The sequence below is a fragment of the Parasteatoda tepidariorum genome, chromosome X1, assembly GCF_043381705.1.
Source record: "Parasteatoda tepidariorum isolate YZ-2023 chromosome X1, CAS_Ptep_4.0, whole genome shotgun sequence".
Taxonomy (NCBI): Eukaryota; Metazoa; Arthropoda; class Arachnida; order Araneae; family Theridiidae; genus Parasteatoda; species Parasteatoda tepidariorum.
In genome coordinates, this window is record NC_092214.1 from 6,872,045 (window position 1) to 6,894,425 (window position 22,381).

General features: G+C 28.2%; 1 long non-coding RNA gene across 1 annotated transcript in view; it reads left to right on the forward strand.

The window, feature by feature from the left end:
* Positions 1-22,381, forward strand: part of LOC139427036 (uncharacterized) — a 31,381-nt gene that overhangs the window by 1,851 nt on the left and 7,149 nt on the right. The window contains exon 2 of the long non-coding RNA XR_011638179.1: positions 11,242-11,390. This is a non-coding gene — a long non-coding RNA (uncharacterized lncRNA). The remainder of the gene's footprint in view (positions 1-11,241; positions 11,391-22,381) is intronic.

Here is a 22,381-nt window from a genome sequence, read left to right on the forward strand (position 1 = left end):
GATCTAAACTATGAAATATGACAAAAAATTAGTTTAAATTTAATTCACAGTTAAAATTTTAAAATAATTTGTAATTCTGTGTTAATTGTCTAGTGAAAGGAATTATTGCAAAGGTTTTCAATGAATACCTCAAAAAAAATTTAAAACCAATTTTGTGCATTCAGGATGTTAACTGAACCAATGTATCAGCAGAAAAAAAAATTCTTTTGTGTGTTAAAAAGTAAAAATGAGAATATTAAGTTTAAAAATGACGGTTTCTTAATAATATCCTGAACAAATGGAAGCAGTACTTTATTATGTAAAAAGTTTGTAGAAAAGTGTTTTCATAGAAAAGTGAAGCAATTCAGTGTTTTGATTTGCGTTAAAAAAAATGTACAAAACCAAGTTATTATTTTAACAAAAAATAGAATAAGGGAAGTACTATAAACTTATTTATCCATTATTAAGATAATTTTTCGAGTATTTAAATATTTTCCTATGTTTTATTAAACATTTCTTTGACAAAATGCCGTTTTCTTTCACGGGAAATATAGGATTGTCCAAAATATGTAACGTGTGCAACGCGTTTAGTTTTCTCCATAAATTTATTTTCTAGGATAATCTGATAATTCGTGAATAAAGTCATTATAGTGTTAATTTTCATTTAAATAGCAAAGTATATTGCATAAGTAATGAATATTTAGTGAATAAATATCAATAGGATACAGAACTAGCTGCTTTTCACGTTGTTTTCAGTCTTCGAGAAATGCCCTTGTATTTAAAAAATAGATCAATAAAATAGATATGATCCAGATTGAAATATATATTAGGAGAATTTTAAAACTATTTAGCGTGCTTAAAATAAGTAAACAGTGTTCCTTTTGTTTTTAAAATTATGACGTTACATTTTTTTTGTCGAAAAAAAGGTCTGTTGAGAAAATAAATATGTGAGAAGTAAATGAAATAAATGTAAGGTCGTCCAAAGCTTTCCTAAACAAAGCGTTCTTTGTGTGAAGGCCATTCTCACATTTGATCTAGAAAGGCAACCGGAAGTGAAACATTAATTTCACTAAAATACAACATCCTTATTAATGAGACATCCTTTGTTAAGTCATTTACTTAATTTTCTCGACATTTTTTTACACTCTCTCTATGAATCGTTGAATTTCTTTTATCATTTGTTGATTTTTAACTTTTTCAAACAGGGCTATGGAGTCAGAGTCGATAAAAATTTTGCAGGAGTAGCAGTTGAAAAAATTTGCTTGACTCTGTTCAGTTAAAAGCTGTTAGGGCCCTAAATTAAGAGAAGAAAATAAGTTTTCGGTCTTATTAAAGTTAGTTAGATCAATATATATATTTATGTGAGCAAAAATATTACTCAAATGACTATCATGACAATTATTTATAACTTATCAAGAACTTAATTCATCATATTTGAGCTTATGATTGCTTTATAGAATTATTTGATTTGAATTATTATATTAATCAATAAGTTATGTTTTGAATCATTTGTTATTCATTCAAATTTCGTTTAGCTAGCATGAAAATTTAATTAAACAGATTGGGAAAGTAATATAATGTATCATTTGTAATAGTTAATGATGAGATAATAAGAAGTTTACGGCTGTACGCGTGAGATACTTATATTCGCCTTTTTTATTATAATGGTTTTGCACAATTTCGATATTTTGTACAAATACTTTTCCTAAAATTTATTTCTTCAAATATGAACTTCTTAATCAGATATCAATTGGAGTCGAGCCGAATCCTCTGTTTTAAAATAAGTTAAATTTAACTTTAAAAAAAAAAAAACAAATAGAGAAAGGTCTAAATGGAGCGCAGTTCATTTTCATGAATGGAATTTAAATCTACTGAAATGGAAATAATAACTGAATACATCAGGCACCCGGAGCTGGAGCGTGTCGAAGCTGTGGTTTGCCTGGAGCCTGAGACAGAGCTGGAGCTCTAAATTTTCTCATGTTACAGGGCTCCAGCTAGCTCATTGTATTCTACTGACAATCAATAGGCATGCCGCGTTGTAACACCCGTTAGCCAAGTTGCTTTAGAACGACTGTTAATGAGGGACAAAATTCATGCCTGGTGTTTGTGTTTAAAAAAACTGTTTTCCTTTATCATTTGTTTTTCATTTTTTTTAAATAAATAGGGTTTTATTATCTAAACTAATAAAATAATTGGTCCGAAAAATAATCGATGAAATGAACTGAGAAAATTAAGTGAACGCCAATAGAATGTTGAAAAATTGTTAGAAAAAAAATGGCGGTATGTGAATAAGGAATTTCTGTTTCTCTTTTAAATTTAACTGGTGTACAGGATTTCGCAATCAAAAATGAAATTAAATCAGCTGAATTAAATAATTGACTTGACTTTATACTATCCTGCGCTTAATAAAAATTAATTGATTTTAATGCTGATTTAAATGAGATATGGAAAAATTAACTGAACTAATGATAGTTGAACATATTTAAAAAAGAAAAAAGTTTATGTTGGCAAAATTTTGTGTTCGTTCTATTTTTTCATTTCTATATGTAGTTGATTTCACTTTTTTTTTTAAATCTTGAAATTCAATATTGTTACTATTACATATGTCAATAAAAGTTATGAGGATTGCTTTTTTACATCAATCGAAGATTATCTTTATTTTATTCAATGATCAAAATTCCTGTCTTGAGATTCAGTTATTTTTTTATTTATCAAATTAATCGAAAACATTTTTAGTTAGTTCAATCATTAAAGTTTTGTTTTTGTGATTTAGTTTAACAAAATTTATTTGGATGAAGTTTTAAAACTAATGTATTTTTAATATTTTTTTAAAGACAAAGGGCGTAATTATGGAATGACAAATATAGGCTACACTTTTTTTCATGCCGTAATTAATAATTATTAATTTTGAGGTTCACTTGCCTATTAAAATTAAATTTTCGACGTAATATTTTATCCACATTATTTGATTTCCAATGTTCAGTACGAAACAAAATTTAAACAATTTTAAAAACAAAAATCAGAATACTGTTACTGAAAGAGTATAAAAGTATTTGCATACTCATCTCAGATACATCGCAGTTTAAGAAGCATTTGAGTGAAAATGCAAAATATTTAAATGGACTCTCACAAATTATTTTAGCATTAAAAGGAATCTTCGCTTATTTTTTATCGTAAAAAACCGACCTTTGACAAATTGTTGAATCATAAAAACGGGCCCTTTGCAAAGTACTTCATCGTAAGAATGAACTCTTGACAATATTTTATAGTTTTAGAAAGGACCCTTCACCTAATTCTTCTTTTAAAAAAACGGTGACGTCATTTATTCGACTCCAGTTACGTTTTCCTAGGAGCCATTGTGATTGGGTGAATAGGATTTGTAAACCTGTTTAAATTTGAATTTTCACTGACAAAGCGATATTGTGTTAGATTTTATGTGAATATCCAATTCTCAGCTACAAATTTTATTCATAAATTTAAAGTCAACAAAAGTATTTACTTGAAAAGGCTTTCACCTTTGGAACCACCACAACTGAAGGTGCTTTCGCTTGAAAGTATAAAATAAGAAAACATGAATTTACACATATTTCTAATTTTAGAAAAAAAAATCATGCAAATGTGTTTTCTGAAGCCATATTTGAATTGAGAATTGAGATTTTAATAATTTTTTTAAAATTTTAATTGGAGTAAAGGTTCTGATATGCACCATTAAAAACTCTTTTGTGAATAATAATTAATTTCATTTATGATGTCATTTATTATTATTATGAATAAGTATATATTATGAATAAGTATAAATGACAATTATATTACAACATATTATATACATATTTTCAAATGTCCTCTATCTTGTGCAATTATTACAAATTATCAAAACCTAATACTTAAAAACCGAATAATATTTTGCTTGTATATTTATTAGCATGTCCTACAGCTTTGCATACTTTAGTACTTAAGAAAGTATGGCTATTATAAATGCATACCAATATGAAAAGAATTTTGCATGTCAAAGAAATTAGGAACAGATAATATCCTACTTCAAAAAAAAAAATTTAAACCGGGTCTTTTTTTTTTACTTTGTGCATAGACTATTTAATAAATTCTCTTCAAATTATCTCTTTTCAATAATTATGATAGATTAATTACAATTTTCGGCTTAATCAAATATGTTTTAGTCTCACTCATGTGATTTTGATATAAGTAAGTTCTTAGCTAATTTTACAAGGAATTTTACCTAGTCTCAATGATTTCATTGAAATAAATCTACTGAAATATGTCAAATCTTCTCTAATGGAAAGAATAAACAGTTTTTTCTATTAGGAACTTTAAATATTTCACAGATTTTTGGTTCCGATTCAAATTCAACTAAGGACATCATCAATAGCCTTAAGAGCTCCAAAATATATTTTTAAATTTTGTTTTAAATTCATGTAACAAGTATGAAACAAAAATCTTCTATTCGTCATTTCTAATAAATCAGATAAATGTCTCTAATTGTTGATGTAAGTGAAAAAATTATGTTTCAACATTAAGCTTCAGATTTATTTTTTAAAAAATGCCCATACTTAAATTTATCTTTAAAAGTTTTAGTTAATAGTATTTAAAAAATAAAAATTTCATATTTTTTTTTATTTTTAAAAATATATATGAAATAAAACCTAAGAAAGTTTCCCGAATTTGAGGAGAGAGATTATATGATTTTGAGATGTGAGATCATAAATTGCTGAAAATTTTTTGAAAAAAAGACCATGAAGAGAAGAATCTGTTAAGTTTCAGCACTAGTTCAAACTCAAACTGAAGAAAAAATTAATTCCAGACTTAATCTTCCCTCTAAGTGAAGTAATGACATATTTTCGTCAATATTTGATCGATAATTAAATTTATTGTTATAAATAAGAAAATTTCATAATTTTTTAGATGTTCGTGTCTCAAACCTCCTCAAAAAGTGTTAAATGAAATGCGCACGCACACACACACACACACACACATATATATATATATATATATATATATATACAGTCAAACCCCGCTATAGTGAACTCCCTGATATAGTGAACGAAATTTTCGGCCCCGTGCCTTGCTATACACGCATAATGTTATTTTTTGTGGATATAGGGAACCAAAAAAGTGATGAAGTTGGATATAATGAACTTTTCTCTGTCTTCGACTGATTTTTTTTCATTTTTTTTTTGTCATAATTTTGAAATTTCTACTTCAAAATAAATACATATACCGATTTTAAAAACCATCTGTAGAGGGGAATGTAGTGATAAGCATTTTTTCTTGTTTACTTCTTTTATCTCACTTTCCCATCCCTAAACAAACTAAGCAGATGTTTCGAACCCTGGCAGATGATGTACCAGCATGGTGTCAGTGGGATCAATATGCATTTTTTGTCAGATGGAATGAGTAATTATTCATTATAGGTCAAACGGTTGGACACTAATATGTGTTGATAAGGCCCTCATTTCAACTCCTTCTTGTTCTTAGTTCAGTTAAAAAAAAAATCCTGCAAACAAGTATCTCAAATTTATCTATGGCCAGCAGTAAACGTAAAACGTTCTCCTTTGATGATAAAATGGGCATAATCAGAAACATTTAAAATGAATGCAATCAAGCTGATAATTTCAGGGAATATAAACTATCCAAATCTGAAGTTTGTAACATATGGAAAAGCAGGCAATTAATAATTTCTGCTCATGAAAAAAAATTTCGGTAGCAGAAAAAAGTTGAGAAAAGCAAATCACAAGGAAGAAGCATTACTAAAGTGGTTCACCATTCGAATAAGCCGCAATCTTCCAGTATCTGGACAAATGTGGATGAATTTGCTAAGTGATTTTATAAGACTACTTTTATGTGCTCGAACAGCAGGTTAGACAGGTTTAAAAAACGGAATAACAGAAATTCAGGAAATTCAGGAGTCGAGAAGTGTTTCCATATCTGATGTTGAGGATTGCTCATCAGCTAGAGATTACTAATTTTTTTTTGTACGCAAGACGAAGANATCTGATGTTGAGGATTGCTCATCAGCTAAAGATTAAAAATTTTTTTTTTACGCAAGACGAAGAGTAATGAAAAATAACACATTTTTTGCTACTACATAATATTTTTCAGTCATTTATTTGAATAATGTGTAATAAAAGGGAGGAGTTTGGGAACCATTAGTGAAATTGCCTGCGTANTATATATATATATTAAATACTCCTATGGGCAAGTTTTTATTACTGAGAAAGTGAATATATGAGTGGATACTTAAATATTCGGTATTGAAAAATGAATGAATAAATTTTCATTTCTTTTACATTATTCTTCTGTAAACAAGTGATTTTTTTCAACATATTTTCATAGCTAAATGAAATAATACTAGCATTATGTGCACGGCCCCTTACTTCGTGTTATCATCACAATTATCTCACTCCTACAGAAGCTGAGCAGAAAGGGTCAAAGTTCGTGAGATCTTTGTTACGTACTTGCTTCATTTTGCAATCACTTTTTAAAACAGAAAATTTTAATTATTATATATTTTTTTAAATTTCTTTATTGAAAATATTTACGAAATTAAATATCTTCAGCGACATAACTTATTTCAAAATGATGTATTAAAATTACTCAAAAAATTTGGTTATAATTACTGAAAAGTATTAAATAATACGCCCGGGAGTGATGAATGTATCTATATTTCTCGTAAATCAACTTACAAACAGAGTAAAATTTAAAACTAAACATATTAAAATTAGTTTCTTTTAAGATTTAAAGTAGTTTTTTCTCGAAGTTATCAACTTGATCATAAGTACTGATTAAATCAAATTTTTAAATCCATAATTTTAAAATTCATCATAATTTTTAGATTTTCATCGATATAATTAGGATTTATTCATGTTGCAATTGAAGGTATTGATTCACTCACTTTTGGTAGAAATAACAAAATTGATTCGATGTTTTGTGTGCTTCCTTTCAAGGTTAACAAAAGCTTTACCAAGAATAATTTTTTTAGAATATAATTTATTCACATTTTTTGCTGTTTTTCATCATTTAATACAGTAATCATCGGGAAAAATTTCAAGAGTGAATTTAACAAATTTTACGTCGTTAAAACTGGGAAATTTTAAAATGATAAAATCCGAAATTTAAGTGATATCGATTGAATTGATTTCGAGTAATAGAAATTCGAAAAAGTAATATTCTTAAATTTTCATTTAACAAGAACTATTCCACCGTTTGTATTCACATTTTAAGAATAATTCAAAGTTACACAGAAGATTGTGTACATTATAGTTCAAAACTCTTTCAATTGTTATTAAAATAAATAATAAAAAGCAATGGCGAAAAAACTAAATTTTGCCTGAAATTGGCTTTAGGTAAGCAAACATTATAATTTATTGTGAAATTTGTTTTAAATATATAGCAAAATATGCAAAAAGTAAGATTCACACTAAGGGGCCCTCTGGACCATGCTATTGGGACCACATTTTCCAGAAAATACGTTTTTGTGTCAAATCTGAACCGAAATGAACCGTTTAATACATGACTGTCCGATCATTAGATTAAAAGGTTTTAGGCATTCGGTTTTTTTAATTTTTTTTTTAATTTGCCTGCTGTTCATTTGGTGTTGAGACGGAATATATTCTCATAAAAAAATGCGATTGTGAATCCTATTTAATGGTTTGAAATACCTGTCTTGTTAGCTGAAATTCAAATAATAGATAATTATTTTATTAACTGTTTACAACTTTTTTAATGCTGGCGATATTAAAATTGGATTTTTTTTTACAATTACTTTATACTCTTTGCTTCCAAAGTTAAAAAGAAAACAATTTAGTCACACGCTTAGTCAGACAAAATTTTAGTCTACACGTAGTATAAATGTATTATTTCCTGATAACGTGCCTAATTTGTCATGCATTTTTGTCAATTTCATTACGATTTTTTTGATTATGAATTTTAAAGTAGGTAAATTCCTTAAATAAACGTTAAGTACAATTTTAAAAAATGCAACGAAAAATACTATTTAAAATGTCTATTATATCATAAATATGCAGACTAAGCTAACGAAATTGAATGTGGTGACAAAATCATAAATGGAACGCCTTGTTTAACTTTTAATTCATTGATCAACTTACACTGTAAAAAACTCGGTAAATCTTTAACCAGTATTTGGAGCAAACTTTCTTATTAACCCAAAGTTTAGTTAAATGAAAGATCATTTTATTTCAATTACACCATAAATTGCGAAGTCTGATATAGAAAAATTTAAGTGGTGCAACTGACTGCACCAAAAATTGGTAAAAGACGCCATGTTTTTTTTTACAATTCTGTCTCATGCATGTTGTTTCAAGTTTCTTCTTATTTAGTTATGTAAATTGCTTATTTGCATGAATTAAAGTTCATTTCTTTTATGTTGCCTTTTTAAATTTGGTTGGCGGTATAAAATGCTTAGAGGTATGTCATAAAATAACTTCCTATGGTAAATAGTTTTGTTACGGTAAATAGCTATACCTTAGCCTGCATTTGAGCGCTTTAAAAATACCTAATAATGGTGCAATCTTCCTTTTTTTTATAAAAGAAATAAAAAGGGAAGAATGAAAATCAGTGTTCTGTTTCTTCAAAACACCTACTTTTCTCTTCTACTGATATTTGGAGCTAGTAAAAATACCAAAATTTGGTAAAGCTCCGTTTTATGAAGCCAGCAAATGAATACTAATTTTTGGTTCAACGTGGCTCGGAATTTTTAACAGTGTACTTAATTACAATATCAGGAGTTCAAGAAATTGACCTAAAATTTGCTAAATAAATATTACAGACGATATTTTAGTTCAAAAAATCAGAAACAGAAATGCATTTTCTCTAAATAATCATACCCTTTTTTGAAATTTTCACCCTCAAAGTAGAGAAGGGCGATATGAGTCTATGTAGTTAAGTCAAGAGAAAGTTTTTAATCCTTAATATAAATTTTTCTTTATTTTTTTCCTATTTTCTTATTTCATCATATAATAATGACAATTAAAGCGAATCGAATTTTTGACTCATAATTATTAAGCTCGTCAAATCAAACTATTTTACAGTACAACATAATTTTTGCAATTATTTATAATTTAGTTTAATAAAAGGGAAAATAATTGAATTGTAAGATACGCAATTTTTCAAATCATTTTATTCAACATAATTTTAAAATGCTGACCTCTAAAATTTCAACAAAATCAGTCGAATTGTTCTAGCGGTGTGAAAATTTGAAAATATGACCTTTTAATTTTTATTGTTAATAAACTATTCAACAGAGTGCATTTAAATTTTTGATTTCGTCACTTAAAATTACTCACTTTTAAATGATGTTAAAGATTACTTAACATCTTTTAAATATACATTCCTATAATTCACGCATGTTCGATGCATTATGAAATTGAATAATGAAAAATAATTATAAAAGATTATTTTTTGCATTAGATTAACAGACTTTATAATCTTCAGCAAAAAAAATTATTTGCCTAAACAATTATAAAATACGATGAAATATACAAAAATGAAATATGACTGACTTTATAATTTTAAATATCGTCTGCTATAACCAATTGCCATATTTGTCCTTCGGACAATTGAGTCTTAGTGGGTAAAAATCCCATCATTCAATCAAGAGTTATTAATAATTTCGGTTTTGTTTTTGCTTAAAAACAGTATATTCGTCTTGCATCTAAACATATTTGTAAGATGTCAGAGTGAAAACTTTTTCCGATGTGAAGCGTAAAAAAAACATTTATAGAATAAAAATTTATAAAATAGGATAATGTCACGATCATTATTGTCAACTATAGTTATCGCATACGATAATATCCTCATCATTATCGATCACTAGAAGATAATATCGCTAATATTAAGCAGGACAATAATTATTGAAAGCGATATTTTTTTTAATTTTGATTAATTTTATTCGGGTGACGAAAGTGTTAATTAGCCTAAAAATGAATTTTTAATTTTGAAAAAAAATTTTTGAATTTTTATGAAAAAAAATTTTTAATTTTGAAAAATATCGTGATATATTGTTAAATATCGATATTCTTTACAAATAAAAGCGATATTAAAATTCATACTTGACGATTATAGGGACCAATGTTCGTATTGGCGATAATTCGGAAACGCAGTCGCCAACATATGGTTCCACTAACAGCTAAATACCGGGAAGCACACATTTAAACTAACGTGAATTGACAATGTAGTGCGTTCAAAAACGAGAATAGTCGTCATTGTTCACCGATCAATGAACTTTTTTTTCTTCCAATAGAACTCTTTTTTTTTTCTCTTTTTTTAGTATAAATCAATCAGAAGAGGTGACGTGTCTGTTATCTTTAAAATTATGGCACGTGATAACAGATAAGTTGATTGTTTGAAGATTATGTTAATTGAATAATAATTAAAATGTTGCTTTCTCTAAACGACAGCACAAAGGAGAGACTTTTATTTAGTGGTAACTTAATGGGTAACTTAAATGTCTATTCAATCGATTTTCAAAGATTTTTTCTTTAATTCTGTACATTTTTAAAGTACTTATGTCGTAGTTTTTTTTATTTATTTGTTTTTTATGTGTGAAATTCGAAAGATTGTTTTTGCTCATAAAATTGGTTTTAAACTAAATCTAAAAAAATTTGACTAAAAACATTTAGTTACCAAACCATCCATTAATAAGAAGGAAATACCATTAGGTTGATCATGGTAAGAAAAAAATGCAAATTTGACCTAAACGATCTCAATAAATAAGATTTTCTTTTTTGAAAGAACATATTTGAAATCTTATCCTTAAATATCATGAAACTAATCACATTTTTAATGCCGAATAAGCAAATTAAAATTTACATTGTATCAAACGGTTTTTTTTTTAATAAATTTACTATTTATTCTAAACAGTAATAAAATTATTATTTGTATTTTCCCTTTCTTTTAAGGCAAGATAAGCATATATTGCCCGCTTGAAGAAAAAAAAACTGCTGTAATTTTATCTTTCATTAAAATTCACATTTCCTTATTGTAAGTTAACAAATTTACAGTGGAAATTTTTTCATTAAAATATATATTGCATCAACTATAAAGTATCATATTTACGGTGGTACACCAACGAACTCCTATAAATTTGAAAACTTCAAATTTATAAGAATTCCTATAGAGTAATTTGCATGGTATTTCGGCATTAATTTTAATTTTTTCATGGTCAGTTATTCGAAGTGATATTTATTTCATAATTGTTAGATTTTTACAAAATACATTTTAATATTTCAGATGAGGAAGAACTACAGATGAAGAAAAGTTTCCACGTCTCCTTATCATTCGACTGTCCAGACTGTATTTGCGAACTGGACGGAGAACTGATAAGGGCTTGTGGCGACATAAATCATCTCTCTTAATCTTCTTAAGCCGTCTGTCTACTGGTAACTATCTATGTTTCATGTTTGTTACTAAATTAAAGTAATTACTTATTCGTTTCATTTACTAAACAGCAAATATCATGACAAAATTTCATTTCTTTTCTCTTCAAAATAGTTGTTTATAGGAAATAAGTTTTTTTTCTCCTCTTTTTTGTAGAAAAATATCTATTTGTCCACTAATTAATGCCAATTTCTAATATTGTTTTATGCTCATCTTGTTAATAATTATATTTTATTAATTACTGTTATAAATTTTAAAACATTTAAAATATTTCATTACTGTTAATGTCTTCGTGAAATCCATTTGGGAATGACTTTTAATAATTTTGTTACTAAATTAAAAGCTTTATTTACTTTCAATAATAAAATCTTATTTTTGTAATTAACTACAAAAGAGATTAAAGTTAAAGGCGTTCTATTTCTTGCACATGTTGATGTCAGTAGTTAAAAAATCTCAGTTAATTAAAAAGTCTCAGTTAACAATTATGTTTTCTTTATGCTTTATAAATTACTATTATAAATTTTGAACCGTTTAAAATATTTAATTATGTTTAATGCCTCCTAGTAATCCATTTAAGAACGTCGTTACTTTACGAAATATCCTAAAATTTGTCTTTGTACATACTTTCAATCAGTTTGAAGAACGTGATTTGCAAATCGAATATTAGATCATTTACTGCCGTACAATAAAGCAAAATCAATGTAAGCTATAAAAATTTCAAATTTGAGATTTTAGTACATTTGACATTTATGCATGATGAGCTACATATTTTAAAAAAAAATCCTTAAAATATTTTGTTTTCAGCTCGGCTAATTTAGCGTTGATAGTATAACCAAGAAGAAGAAAACAGTAGTCAAGCCGCTTTTCTCAAAATCAGTTGTGAAGCACTTAATTTGTTTTTTTTTAATTGCACGACTGTATAACTGACATTTACAAGAAAGGTACCCAAAGTGTCATTCAAAAAGCAAGCTGAATTTTTTTTTTAGAGTTAGTTCTTTGGTTAGGAAATAGTATATCTAAAATATTTTGTTAATTTTGTATTAGTTTCAGAGATATAATTTATAGAGAATGTAAATATGGGCAAAACAATTTATAAAGTATCGCAGAAATTTCGTCAAATGAGCAAAAAATAATACAGTTGAAAGAAAGATACTTTGAAAAATAAATTTCAAGCATTTTTAGTTAGAATTCTAATTTTAGCATATAAATTGATACTCGTGAAACACAGAATTTTGCAGAAACATTTGAATTATTTAAAACTAATTTTATAATTTAATCTATTAAATTAAGCCTTTTAAAACGAAGGGAAAATGTTAAAGTAAGCTTTAATAGTTATTTTTTTTTTCGTGTCAGCGAAAATATGCCATATAAGTGGAAAGGTTCTTGAGAACTTCTATATTATGAATTTAAAAATGACATAAGTATTTCTAGATATCGAAGTTAACTAGAAAGTAAATTGATGTTAGTTATTGTTTAATCACAATAATTTAAAGATCCTTGCATACGCATAAAAATTTATACTACAAAATGTGCTCTGACCTTTTAAGTCAAATTTAATCGATTTAATAAAATGCTAGAATTTAACTTCTTTTCATTTGTTTTTATAATAGAAAAAACTAAATAGGTTTTATTTTTTCTACAAGTCTTTCGAACGGTAAAATATTGCTCATCTATTGCTGATATTTGTTGATATTTATTGCTGATATCTATTGCTGATGTATTTTATTTGTAAACATCTAAAAACTATTAAAAGAAAGAAATGGAGGTGTTACATTGACTGACATCATGAATGTCCAAAATTGTCTATTTTAGTTGGAAAATATTTTTAAAGGCATTTATTGCAAACTTTAGCTTTAATTTATGTTAAAGCCAATCCCTGGACAGCATTACAAATTTCTGCTATGTATTTAATTTTAACTTAATTTTTGTCAGAGCTTGGAAATTTTCGTCTTATGAAAACTGTTTCATGATAAGCCATAGCTGATGGGGAAAAGTACGCTACTAAGGAGGTGCATCAAAATGCTTGATCTAGCCTTTTCAAATCTTGGCATTTGAAACTTATGTTAGTGCACTGTAAATCTGAAACCAGTATTTGGTGCAAAGTTTCGCATTATCCAAAAGTTTGGTTAAATGAACGATTATCTTTTATTCAGTTTCACCACAAATTGTAAAGTAGGGTCGAAAAACACAACTGGTGCAACTGACTACACCAAAATTTGGTAAATGGTCATCAGCCAGACGGTCGAGCGGTTAGTGTGCCTGACTGCGAAGCGGGTTCGAATCCCCACACAGGGCATAGATGTTTCTCTCTGTGTGTTGTTCTCTATTGTGGGATGTGTAAATGTAGCCCACCCTATAAACGGGTATTTGTGGCAGTGTGGCGTGGGTAATGCTGCTAGCTTCCGTGACTTAAGTTCACAAGTGCCCACTTGGTAACGTTAAATGAGTAATACTTCCGGCATCTTCCTAGACGAAGGACGTAAAAGTTCAATGCCCGCCATTAGGAAAAAAAATTGGTAAATGACACAAAACTTTGACTGCGGTTGTAAACCGAACGATATTTGTTTACGACGCCATCTTTTCTTTAAAACTCGATCTCGATATATCGGACGGGATACATGTTATCTCAAGTATCTACTTATTTAGGTTGGTAAATGTTTTATTTGTATTAATTAATTTTCATTTCTTTTGCATTGCCTTTTTAATTTGGCTGCTGGTATAAATTGATCATAAAATAACCTACTTACAGTAAAAAGTTTTGTTACGGTAAATGGCAAACTTAGCCTGCATTTGGGAGCTTTAAAAATACCTAATAATGGTGCAACCTTCTTCTGCTTTTATAAACGAAAAAAAAAGGAAAGGATTAAAATCGGTGTTTTGTTTCTTAAATACACCTATGTTTGGTGCAACATTCTAGTGAAAATACCAAAATAAAGTGAAATTTTATGTAGCCAGCAAATGAATTTTGGGGCAGCGTGATTCGGAATTTTCAACAGTGTCAGTGATGCCCTTAAGACAGTTAAAAGATTCCTGATGTATTATTCCAAGTTCCATCATTAATTTTAATCGAAATTACCTTATCTCAATAATATTACTTTCAATTGTTGGTATAATTAAAATAATAATGATATTTAGTTTGCTTCATTTAATAAATCTGCTAAGCATATTTTACCTCAGACCAATCCAAGGCATAACATTGGCATAGGTACAGCAAGCATAAACATTTCTGATTTTGCTAGACCTAACAAAAAGAAGTTATTTTTCTTAAAAAAAACTAGTATCTAATACAGAATAACATTTTAGTAACTTAGTTCGGTTTTCAAAGTAAGGATTTTATTTCCAAATCAACCTGATTATCAGCAGCTATAAAAAATATTTCACACAGTTTGAAAAACCTGAAATGATCGCCAAGTCAGCATTAATCAACTACATCAGCATCAATCAACTACGGAAATTTTCAACTAGAGATCTTGAGCCGTTGTGGGTCAGGAGATAGAGCGTTCGCGTCCCAATAAGGTGAACCGGGTTCAAATCCCAGCGACGGCTGTTCGATACGGCTTCCACACCCGGCTAGCACCGACCATTCAACGAACATAGGATAATTTACATCACCGACCACGCTGACCTAAATTATCCTCAGAGGTCGACGGATCGTGGTTTAGAGTCCCCTTGTTGTCAGACTAACCGTGGGAGGTTTTCATCTCCATGTAACGCAAATGCGGGTTTGTTCCATTATAACGTTCTCAACGAAGGTAAAATTTCTCCCATTACTTGATCCTGGAGTTCTCTTGTCTTCTGGATCGGGTTCAAAGTTTCAAGGTTACGGCGTTGAACATGGTAGCCGTAAACTCAAAACTGAATCGACTGTTCAAAGATAAAATAAAATAAAACGAGGGATCTTTAGTCTGAGGTACAGTGAACTTAAAATTAAAGGATTAACTTTTATTCTAAACTAGTCACTAGTTTAAACGAAATTATTATGATTTTTGTTTATTTATGTTCATTTATTGTGCTTTATACATATTTATATTTGTGCTTTATACATATTATTTGCGAAATACATATTTACTATTTTTATTTATATAAATATTCATGTAGGGCCGATCTAGCCTGGTCGGTAGCGCGCTGTGCGGATGTCCGAGAGTTCGTGCGTTCGAACCCCGCCGGCCGAAGACTCATCGTGTAGTAAATGGTGACTGCAGCACGTTAAATCTGTCGAGTCGCAAAGTCCTCCATATTCCCATAACTAATCACTACTTCTGGGGGTACTGGATTAGAGATCGATCGTTCTCTGATTCAGGTCAAAATTACGATCTGTGGATGAATGAATGGCTGTATGAATGGGTTCGCCCTATGAACGGGTGAGACGAATGGGTGTGGCAGAAGTCGAAATTCCTGGCTATAGATGGCGCCAATGGAGAACAAGAACAATCACACCCCTCTGCCTAAACAGGCATGCGAAAACAACAAACAACGACGAATATTCATGTCACCAAGTGGTCATTTTTATTCCTTTACATCATTCTATTACTTTCAAATAATTTCTTTTTTGAAAAGTGTATTTCAATATTTCATTTCATATAAAAAATTTTATTGCTTCAATCTGTAAAAAAAGACAAGAAATGTTTATTTTATAAAAATCATTTGATACTGTAGTTATTAATAGTTATTATAGTTAAACTGCTAAAGAATGGCACAATGCTGAGTAGAGCATTTTAATTTTTAACTAATACATGGAAAAAGAGTGAATATTTTTTAATCCTTTATTCAAAATCTAGTAAATGGTTTAATATTGTTTTTTATAGAATGCATTTTAGTAGTAGGAATACTATTAATTTGAGGCTTTAAATATTATTTATAAATGAAGCTTAATACTTGGTCTAAACAAAATAAATCTACTTTCAACAACAACAATAAAAAAAGTTTTTTTCAATACTGATTAATTAAATTTTTACATACTGAATGCCTAATCTAATGGCTCTAAAGATTTACTTCAAATATGTTAACTACTATGTTATTTAATTAGTAAATTAAAATGTTAATTAATTAGTTAGTTAATGTGTTAATTAATTAGTTAATAGTTACTTTAAATATGTTGAATAATTAATTTATTAAGTACAATCCGACACAAAAACGTATCTTCTCTGAGTATACAAGACAGTTTAACATAAAAAATAATTTTATTAATTATTTACTGTTTCCTATTATTTTATTTACCCTAATGTTTGTGAAAATGCAACATCCTGAGGGAGTTCTCTGAAAAGGAAATTTATATCACATATTACTAACAGTGGTACAAATGCATGATGAAATTTACAAAAAGAAATAAAATAAATAAACGCTGAGCTCATGCTCAACGTCGTCATATTTACAGTCCCGTATGCATGGAACAGGCAACTGATAAGGATTCGATTCTCGTTCCTCACATCCGCAATCGCTTTGTAACTCTAATAATTTGCATGTTATCTCTAATTATTTGTTCACTTAAGTAAGTGTGGTTCTATTTACATAACTCTTTCATGATGCTGCAATTTTCACAAACATTAGTGTAATAATAGTCGAATAAATTTTGAATTGTAAGACATGCAAAGTTTTATATTATTTAAAGTATGTCATCTTAAATTGCAAAATAAAAAAATGTGAACGAAATCGTTATGAAATTTCAAAAATGTATTTAAGCTCTTTATTTATCAGCCTCAATCCTCCCCCTGAAACTAATTAAAAAATTTGAATGTCTTAGATAAAGAATTCAACGATTCGACATCTTAAGTTTAAAACAAAAAATAGAAACAATAGAAAAACGATAAATAAAAGAAACTATAAGCAGATATTAAGTGTCTTAACTGTATTTTAAATTTGTATTTATAACTAAAATTCAATTGTACAGCCAAAATAGCTCTGAATTTTAGATCTAAATTATTGCTCTGAACTCAGATTAGATATTCAGATTGTATTAGTTGGCCTTATGAAACTTATTAAGATCTTACAATTCTTAATGCTCAATTTATCTAGTCCTTTATTAAACTGAGATACATTGAGAGAAAAAATATGGTAAAAACCACTAAAATATCGTAAAATAGTATAATGATATTTTCTTCGATGTCACATCATTATTTTTAATTGAACGTTAAAACTTTATTGAGCGGTTTTTTAAAAATTTATTGAGTAATTTTACTTATAATTTGATGATTATACAATTAAAAACTTGATTCGAAAAGATCCCGGGATTATGTGAGAATTCCAATTTTCCAAAATACCAATGATTCTGTGGGGGAGAGATTATCATTATTCTTCTATAATTAGTCTTCTAAATAATAATGCTAATTATTATCAGTTTACTTTTTAAAAAAATTACATTTCTTTTATTAAGTTAAATGTTATTGATATCACATAAGTTCTTCAATTTTTTACAATTGCTAAAACACTAAACTTTAAACTAATTGCTGATGTATTTAAAAATGTTACATCTGAAAATCTGAATAACTTTATAGCAGAATGAATAACCGTGTATATTTAATAACTAACTAATCAAAGCAAATAAAAATTATCATTAAAAATATCATACCTCAAATCAAAGTTTTGTAAACAAGATTAAAATGTGAAATACACTTATCTTTCTGTTTAACATAAGATTATATTTTGCATCTTTTGTTTTTTCATTATTTGCTATAAAGTTTAAAAACAATTAGTTTTTATGCATTTATCAACAATAATTCTGCAATAAATATGAGTAATTATCTTTTATAGATGAAATAACAAGAATAAAAAAAGAAGAAATTTTATCTCCTGAATTATTTAAATTAGTATGATTTTTTAAAGCAGGCTTTAAAAAATCTTGATTTCTTGGAAAGCAAGATTTAAGCACCGAGTGAAAAAAAAAGTATGGTCCTAACTACCAGAACTTTATTACGATACCTATGGGTCATAAAACGCATAATGGCCTAAGCACAATGGAGTAAGGCGTAAAAATTATTTATTCGGTTAAATTTATTTTCAGTTTGATATTTTTTGCGAAATATGTGTCAATAAGTTTGCAAATCAGAATTTCTGGTAAACGTTACTACAGGTACGGAAAAATCATCTGACGAATGATTTAAATACCGTACACTTTTTTTTAACCAGAAATGTCATTTCCATACAGTACGCAGGGGTGATTGTACTCCGGAAAAAATTGCACTCCTGAAGATTTGCACTCCTGAATTGCACTCCTGAAGATTCCGGAAATCTTTGGTCCCGAAGTTTCAAGAAATCATCGATCACATTTATGTATAAAAATTCTTTTTTTTATTTAAAAATATTAGAACTAGGCCATGGCACAGAATAGATCAAGATGACAAAAACTTTTTGGGACAGCCTTGGCCTGTTACAGGCTGTAGTGCCCAAGAAGAAGAACTAGAATTTATACTTGGCATCTTTCATTTGTAAATATTTTTTCTGGTAGAATAATAAATGTGATTAGAGATAAAAGTAAACTTATGCATAATTATTCATTTAAGTTATGCTGTATATAATTTATTTAGAATTCAATGTTTTGAAAATATCAATGATTTAAATTTATAAAGACATTATGCGTCTTTAATGATTTTACTCAAGAAATTTTCCGGATTTTTGAGTTGGACTCACAATCAGCCCTGAGTACGGTAATTTTACCTCAATTTCTTTCTTTGTGTGGTTTCCCCTCCCTTATCTTGAGGGTCAAGATAAGGGATGAGGGTCAAGATAAGGATCTGTCAAAAAATATGAATGTTAATTCAGAGAAAGTACGTTTGTGGGTATCATTTAGCATCTTCAACTATCGTAGGTGCAGATTAATCAGCATATTTAAGGCTAGGCCCGTAAATGATTATGTTTGAAAACATGAAAATCAGATCATTATTTCGAAAGTTATTGAGGCGTTTTTCTGCGCACTGTATGTTACATGCTTGCCAGTTTTTTTTTTTTTTTTTTTTTTTTTTTTTTTTTTTTTTTTTTTTTTNTTTTTTTTTTTTTTTTTTTTCTCGTTTAAAATGCGAATGTTTAGATTTTTTTCATTTTTTACTTACACTTTAACAGCAATTTTCTGAAGCCTTAAAAATGATAATGTTTACCTGATAAAATTTTTACACTTTAAAACATTCCGAATTAAATTACCGTTTAAAGTACCGAGAATCATCCGAAGAGTCCATTTTTACAGTAATATTTATTTAATTAGAATGATTTAGGGGTTTTACTGTAATTCTTACAATTCTTACGGTACAACAGATTTTCTGTTCTGTTACATACTACGGTAAAAATGACCGACACCCTGAGTGCTCCAATAATTTATCTAAAAGTTAACCTATCTTCTAAAATCAATGAATAAATGCACTCATTCTCGGAAGTTAATTATTTTCTCTTGATTTTTATTCTACTTGTTTAATACAGATGTAAAAATACAAGTTTCGAGTCAAACTAAGTTGAAAATAAATGAGTAAGTCTGTCAATAAAATATACAACTCTAATTATAGCACGTTTAATGATTAACTTGTGGAAAGGCATTTTTCTAAAGCGTATTTGAGTAGTGATAGTGGTTTGATACTAAATAAATAATAGTTTTATTACTCAATAAGAATAATGAATAGAGTATTGGTAATTTTATCACTGAAATTCGACGAAGATCCTTTATATTATTAACATTTCTAAGCACTAAATTACAAAAACATAATTGAAGTCAGGTAATGTATATATTGTCAATACTGTATTGTAATACCTATTCGAATCTGGTGTTGAAAAACTCCAAAAACTTTATTTCAAGTTAATACCAAATCTAGCGTTCATACGCGCTTCAAAGGGTATAGTTAAATCTAAAAACAAATAATTGAAGAATCTTATACCAAGCTCATATGTGTTTACTTCATTCAGGATTACTTCACTCAGGAATTTTCTACAAAAACCGAGGTTATCTGAAATAAAAGACATGAATGTTTTTAGTTTTGTTATCTATATAATCATGTTCTTATAAAAGATTTACAGAAATCTGTCAACTGTATTAAATAATTTTAAAATGTTTAATTTTTAATTCACTTCTATTTTGTCAAACCTAGTTCATCTTAATATTCTCTCTGTGAGGCAGGTTTATTCGATTAACAAGCTAATTTTATTTTAAGAATTAATGTCTTAATGCTTCTTATATTAATAATTCTTTCTTCATTTTGTATTATAAGTGTCCCAAATCCTCATGGTAAAAATTGTTTCCCGATGGCGCTGCGAGCGCCGAGGAAAATAATAACTTTTTTTTCCAAAAACTTTCAAGTTAGTTGTTGTAATGGAACTCAAGATGTGGCTTGCTGCAATTAACTGTTATAATCCTTCATCACCCTTTTAAATAACATAAATCATGAATCATTTCATTTTATGTATATTCATCATCTTTACCGCCTTGTAGTTTAGAAACAATAAATGTTTGAACAGTAAGAATAACTCATATGTGTATCATATCTTACTGTAATTATAAATTTTATCGTTTCAGAATACCAAAAAATGGCGGGAGTTACTTTACAGCAATAATGTAAAATAATTTTCTTGATCTTTCGCTATACCAGGAAATATCCATAGTTCTTGGTGCAGTGGAACAACCGAGAGTTATGCATGGGGTTACACAACACCACTTTGGTGTATAGTAGTTGACACCATTTTTGGTGTTGAGATTTGCTAAAAAATTTAACACAGAGTGAAGACTGTAAGTGCTACTATTAGTGTAAAAAGTTTTGAACGTGCCACTCCTTTTTAATTCACATATCCCATCTATACAGTACTTATTTGAAATAAAATAAAATGCGCAATGAGAAATGAATATAAAGTTTTACAATACCAAAAGTTAAAGAAAATAAAAATATGAAATCAGAATCTTAAAACCTTTTTTAACAATTTTTTTTTTTAAATAAAGTCATAGATGAACTACAATAAAATTAAACTGAACCTTCGTGGCTCAGGGGATAGAGCGCTCACCCCCCAATGAGGTTGCCCGGATCGCGACTTTACACATTGTCGACTCCCGGGCACTTCTTTGGCACCGTATTTTGAAATTCGCCAATCTTACATTCGCCAAGTCGGGATTCAAATTTTCTCGCGAAAATCTTCGAATATTAATTCGCGCATGTTTCACTTGCGACATACGATTTAAAAAACGCATGAGTGAACATGTGGTGTGAATAAATTTAGCTGCTTTAAAAAATTTTGTGTATTATCATTCTCTTTTTATTCGGACTTCCTGAAACACATATTTATTTCTTACTTTTTTATTTCCTTTTTAGGATAAAGTTTTGTTGTGGGAGTAGGATATATGAGTAGGGTATAGCTTTTTAATTATTTTTATAAAATTATAGCAAATAATTTAGGGTGTCTTTACCAAGTATGTGGACACAATATTCTATAATGCAGCAGGGTTTTGTACCTTATTGTTTAGTTTTTAGAACCTTTAATTTAAGTAACTACACAATTTATGAGTTTTAAGCATTTTCTTTTTATATACGTGTAATGATGAGGAGATTGTAGCTGTCAGCTTTATACATGAATTTATTCTTTTTTACTTTTCTGACATTGATATCTATGATTAAATTTGATGTAATGATTCCTATTTGCAGTGCCAACAATATTTGCGTCCAAACAATTGTACTTAGCTTTGACACTTTTTTGTAAATGTTATGTCCCAAACGATAAATTCCTTCATACGTATTAGCCAACTCCACAGCTTTGGTAGCCAGGACTTAAAAATTTGTAGCAGTTAAAGTATATTTATGAGGTGAACACAATTTTGATTAAAGAAAACTTTTTATGATTTGTAAAATAAAAATATAATGTAAACAGTAAGCATCAACTTTGACATTCTCATATCATAACTGTATAACAATTTAAGGACAATCTGTTTATTTATTTCTGATTCATTAAAGACAAGATATTGAGTCAAATAAGAGAATCTTAACAATTTTTAAATTTAATAATTTACTTTAAATAAAGAAAGTAGTTTTAAAGCAAT